Source organism: Xyrauchen texanus, chromosome 32 (assembly GCF_025860055.1).
Source record: "Xyrauchen texanus isolate HMW12.3.18 chromosome 32, RBS_HiC_50CHRs, whole genome shotgun sequence".
Lineage (NCBI taxonomy): Eukaryota > Metazoa > Chordata > Actinopteri > Cypriniformes > Catostomidae > Xyrauchen > Xyrauchen texanus.
Genome location: NC_068307.1, coordinates 22753874 through 22760480, shown reverse-complemented (window position 1 = coordinate 22760480; position 6607 = coordinate 22753874).

Here is a 6607-nt window from a genome sequence, read left to right as displayed (position 1 = left end):
TTAAAGAGAAGAATCTTGATTGAATAATTGTTCCTTAATATTCTGGTTGCATCATTGTGAAATATGGAGGAATACAATTATTTTATAACGCAATTAAAAAGTTGCATTTAAAATATATATTTGTATTTATTTTATTGGTAGGGTACAACGGGTTTAAAGGCAACCAAATGTGATATGTATCTGTTCGCAAGTATATCCATGTTAAAAAACATTTTTATTGATTAATGATGGACTGACATAATTTTTGTAGAAAATAAATAATGCAAGTTTTATTAAATTTAAGGTGAAAAAAGAAATATTTTTGAGACAGCAAGATTCTATATTGAGCAACAAATTTAAATAATGCTTCAGAAAAGGCTGCACCATTTCATGGTCATTTCAATCATATTTGGCTTTTTATAACATCTCAAGTATTCTATTAACAAATTAATTTCCATTGTGAATGGATCAGTCAGAGCCCACTTTGAACATTCTTCACAACAAATCTATTCCCCCTCTTAAGGGTGGATCTTTTATAGGGAGCCTTTTACCCAATATACACTCCACATTTTTGGATAATTATTGAAAAACCTTTAAAGGGGTCATGTCATGCGTTTTATATTATGTTATTATTTTCCTTGAGGTTTACATAAAATGTTACTTAAGTTTAAGTTATAATGTAATATTACATTATGACTGTTTCTTTGTGCTAAAACAAACTTTACTAACATTTTTAGTTTGGGATGGGGATACGATTTCGAGGCCACAAGCAACCTTCCAGCAGGTACCCCTTTCAGCATACCTCTCGGGGAAATTACATAAAAGTGATTTTTATCATTGTGGCAGGGCGGAGGGCGGGGCCGGGTCGTGATTGTACACACCCGGTCCCTTATCAGGCTATTATCATAAACTATTATTTATATTGTCAAGCCGGTTCTCACCTCTTCCTTTCCGACATCCACGAGGGGAGGAGGGAAGTGTCTCCCCGACCGCCTGGAGCGGTAGGGCCGCTGCCAGGGGCGGAGGAGTGTCCCCACGAGTCGCTGAGAACGCGGAGGGGCGTTCTGACCACTGCGGTCAAGCCAGCCGTGGTTTGAAAATACACGGTCAAGCCAGCTGCCAAAAAAATGGGTGCGTGCGCCTATTACTATGAATACGGTAATTTTAGGAACTGCAGCGAGATAACGCGCTTAGAACTCTCTCTCTCTCTCTCTCTCTCTCTCTCTCTCAATTTTTCTCTTTCTTTCTTTCTTCTCTCTCTTTCTTTCTTTTTCTCTCTCTCTCTTTCTTTCTTGCAATCTCTTTCTTTCTCTCTATCTTTTCTCCCTTTTCATTTCTCTCTCTTTTTCTTTCTCTTTCTTTTCTTTCTCTTTTTCATTTTTCTTTCTTTCTTTTTCTCTCTATCTTTGCTCTCTTTCTTTCATGTTCTCTCTCTCTTAATTTTTCTCTTTCTTTCTTTTTCTCTCTATCTCTTTCTTTCTTGCTCTCTTTTTCTTTCTCTATCTTTTCTCCCTTTTCCTTTCTCTCTCTTTTTCTTTCTCTTTATTTTTCTTTCTGTCTCTTTTTCTTTCTCTTTTTTCTTTCTTTCTTTTTCTCTTTTTCTTTCTCTTTTTTCTTTCTTTCTTTTTCTCTCTATCTTTGCTCTTTCTTTCTTTCTTTCTTTCTTTTTTCTTTCTTTCATGTTAGTTGGCCATATGTGTGAGAGACAATGTACCAGATGCCAAGTTTCAAGAAATGTTGTACTTTACTACGTTTTCCTTCTTTTACACTCTCATGTTTGACTAATGTTTTTTTTTTCTCTCTCTCTCTCTTTAGGTCACATCTCAAGACATTGTTTTATGTACAAACACATTTATGTACAGACAAAATAAAGTTTTCACTCTTTCTACAGTAAATACATTTACTGAATATTGTTTACTGTTCTCTTGTATTCAATGTTCCATACACACCCATGAGACCAGATATAGGACATTGTCGACTTTATAGGCTTTAAAGACCTCATTTCTAATAAGTAGAAAATACCAATATTCAGTTCTTATAGGGGACGTCTCGTACAGTATACACAACTTATATCAAAGCAGTTTACTGTTGCATTTTGGAGAAATGTCACATTATTTGACTTCAATGGCCCATAAATACCTCATTTCTAATAAGTAGAAAAAACTAACGGCCAATTCTTATACGGGACGTCCCATACAGTATGCACAATTTATATCAAACCATTTTACTGCAGCATTTTGGAGAAATGTCACATTATTCGACTTCAGAGGCCCATAAAGACCTCATTTCTAACAAGTAGAAAAAACTAATGGTCAGTTCTTATACGGGACGTCCCATACAGTATACACACCTTATATCAAACCATTTTACTGTAGCATTTTGGAGAAATGTCACATTATTCGACTTCAGAGGCCTATAAAGACCTCATTTCTAATAAGTAGAAAATATCAATGGTCAGGTCTTATACGGAACGTCCCATACAGTATACACACCTCATATCAAACCATTTGTGTGAGTGTGTGTAAGACATAAAGATAAAGAAAGAAAAAAGAAAACAGAAGCATTGAAAGCATGACGAGAGACGACCCATATAGAATCTACAAAAATCGGATATGACAGAACGAATAATCATCATCATTGAATGATACTATAGCCATTTTAACCACATATAGTGCATAAAGTGAAATGATATATCAATTCATTCAGATATGTCTTTTATTCATTCTATACAAAGTTTTGTTAAAGAAATTCCTGAAACCTAAAAATGTTTTGGTAAATGTTTTTATTTTATTATTATTTTAATTTGATTTGATTTGATTTTACTGAGTCCTGGTGTCACTGCAGGGGACAATCTCTAAACAATGTAATGACATGACAAATTAATACATTCAAAAATATTTTTTTACTGGTTCTAAGGAGGATTTTTTTTAATATCTATATATCTGTTTACTTGCAAGCAATGTTTTTACTGTATTATTTTCACTTTGTTTTCATTTATGGCTTTTTTAATAGATTTTATATATATATATATATATATATATATATATATATATATATATATATATATATATATATAGTTTAAAACACAAAGTATTGTAAAGTAATAAGGAAAAACACTTATATGGTTATTTTGCGTTGCACTCAAATAGAAAACAAGTTTATAAAGTTATTTGACATGCAGCATCATCTGACGATGTTTCATTCTCTTTGGCTCTTCCGCATACTTCCGATGCATGATCAACTCATGTGCGCACCTGCTAGGCGTGGCCATTCAGTCAATCCTCTAAATGCTCACTTTGTCCTGATTGGCCGAATCACTGTGTGATCAGCGCATGAAAACGGAACGGTTGCTTTTACAAAATAATAGTTATAATAATAACAGTAACGATAACATTTATTAATATTACTTACTTTAAAGTTACAGATTTTTTAAACGTTAATTTAAAACGTTAAATAGCTTGGAAAATTATTTTGTGAAAAACATGTAGGTGAATTTAGGTGGTGGTGTGAGGGTGGGCGCATTGCATTAGATTCCCATCTTTCAGTCTTTAAAACAGCATCATGAGATGACAGAAAGAGCGGTAAGTTGGTAACCTTGTTATATAATTAATTGATGCTTTAACTGTACTTTGATAGACATTTCTTCATTAACTATTGGTTTAATGATGCCATGTTGTTTACAAATAATATTTAATTATATTTCAGAAGATACTGTTTTAACCATTTTGGGAAGGTACGTAACATTTTCATCACAGGCTATTCGGTAGTTTTATTACTATTTGACTTTGGAATTGACAATAAATATTTTTTATTTATTTAAATAAATTAAGGAATTAACTTTTTGTTTTGTTTAATTTTATCTTCACAGAGTCGTAAAATCAAGCTCACTTTGCAAGATATACAGAACGTTATACACGGCCGTGCCACGGATGAAATTGCGTATCATTCTGATGGCACCTGGGGAACAATTTGCATTTCTTTGCAGGTTTCAAATTCATTATCAAACAGGATACGACTAAGGAAAATATTTTTGGCACACTTGAAGGTAAGTGAACATAATATAAATGTAATTTATTATACTTAAATTTATAATGTAATTAATGTATTAACATCAACAAAATTGTTGTAAATAGAATGTATAAATAAATAAATAAAGATTTTTAGTTTTTGGTTGAACTTGTCATGATTGCCCATTGTATAAGGAGCCTCCTGAAGTCAGTCCAGAGGAGAGAGATGTGTTGGAGGCAGAGTCTCCGTCCCCCAAGGTTGTTGTTGTTGTAATGCAGTGTGTTTATTATATTATATTATATTATATTATATTATATTATATTATATTATATTATATTATATTATATTATATTATTTGTATTCTACTTAACAGTTTTCTGTGCATGCCGGGTTTTGTGCCCTGATAACTTGTGTTGCTTTTTGTGTTTCCTCTGAATATCTAAGCCTTCTACCCTGGGCAGTCCTTTCATAACTCTGGAAAGCAACAGAGAGTCTGAGAGCAGAGATGTGTTGGAGGCAGAGTCTCTGTCACCAAAGGTTGTTGCTATGTTAAATGCACCTACAATTGTAGATTCAGTCCTTTTTCAGCAAATAATTGTTCCTATGTTGTTCCTTATTCTTTCTTTTTTGGTTTGTATACTTTTTTATAATTTTAGGTTTATTTTTTTTCAGACATCAAAAGTGTAGCATTTTGATGTCTGAGACCGAAGAACAAAATAGGACATTGCAATTACTTTAACATTGTTAGATTTCACTCTGTTGTGTTCCAACAACAATGTTTACTCTTTTTTCCCACTGTACATCTCAGTGTTCTCCTCTGGGAAGTCCTGATGCTCCACTTGACACTGACATCGAGTATGAGGGCAAGGATCTTGGGGAGGTTGAGTCTTCTTCATCCAAGGTAAAGCCTTTGTTCAATGCAGCATCTTGATGTCTGAGACCGAAGAACAAAATAGGACATTACAATTACTTTAACATTGTTAGATTGCACTCTGTTGTGTTCCAACAACAATGTTTACTCTTTTTTTTCCCACTGTACATCTCAGTGTTCTCCTCTGGGAAGTCTTGATGCTCCACTTGACACTGACATCGAGTATGAGGGCAAGGATCTTGGGGAGGTTGAGTCTTCTTCTTCATCCAAGGTAAAGCCTTTTTTAAGCAACTCATCAACTTTAATATGCAGGTAGCATTCACCTAATACGTGTATTAGAAGAATGTTTTAATTTGTGTGATCATTTAAAACTTAATCTTTTTACCATCCAGAAGTATACTGTGGCCAGCCAAGTACCATCTAAAATCAACACAAATACAGTAGTAAAATCAAAGAACTTGTTAGAAGAACACATCACAGAAGAAGCTTTGTAACAATGGACCATTTCATTTACTGTGATGATACATTTCCACAGTTATGAACATCTGAAATCTAAAGTGTTTTATATTTTCATTTTTAAAATTTGTAATACATATTTAAAACGCTATAATTTGTTTCATATTACCTTGGCTTTAAAGTACCTGAAAAAGAGAAGAAATTAATGCTGCAGTAAGGGTGTTTGTAATATAAGGCTTGAGGGTGTGATGGCAAATTTGACATCTTTCTTTCTTTTTACCAAGGTAATCAATTTTTCTATGTATTTTTTCCCCCCGTTTTACAGTAGGTGGCAAGTAATGGCAAGTTTTGCCATTTAGAATTCAAGTCTGAACTTGTCCTGATAACTACAAACACATCAACTGTTCATTAAAAAACATAAAACGATATAAAAGTTTTGTATCTCGCATAGAGACAATTAATTCCATGTAATAACAGTAAAACCACAAAACAAAAAGCATTACAAAATATATTTATTGAAAGTATGAAGTGTTTTTGTAATTGTAACCCCCCACACACACACACACACACATAACTAAATAAACATGAATTAATGATGCTTCCCAACTAAAGTTAAAATTTTAAATACAACTTTAACCATGTTCTAAATCGATATTAGGATCCTTCATACATAGGACTAGCAGGAAAACAGTATTTACACTTAACTACAATTAATATATTTAACAACTTTATTCTTTCATTTAGCTCACTGAAAGACATCATTCCAGCCAAGCATCTGAAACAGCTGATAGCCTCTTTTTTCTGCATAAGCTGCCAACAGGCCCATGTTTTTTTTTTATGGACAATAAGGAGTGGAGCGATCTGAGAAAACGACAGGTTGTACATCAATTTAAAGATCTACAGTGGACAAATATCATCTCAAAAGGAATAGAATCTGTACATCCATACTGCAGCATAGCTTTTAATAGGCACACTGTCAAAACTAAATTGTCGAAAAGAAAAGGCCCTTTATTTAATTGCCTGGGATACTGCACATTCTCAGATTGCCCAGTTTGTGTAGAGGTCACTGTGAGGGACGAAAGTACCCTCAAGGCCTGGGTGACATTTCAGGGAGAGGAGGTTTGTTACAGTATGGAGGAATTAAAAAGAAGGTATGTAAGGGCTGATAGCAGAGACATTTTTGGGCAACGACTTCAATCAGTGCTTCCAAGGGCCTTATATTTGCAGTGTCTGGACAAAATCAAACCTGAAGTATTTGAATCAGGATGCAGAGACCAGGCACCTACAGCTGCA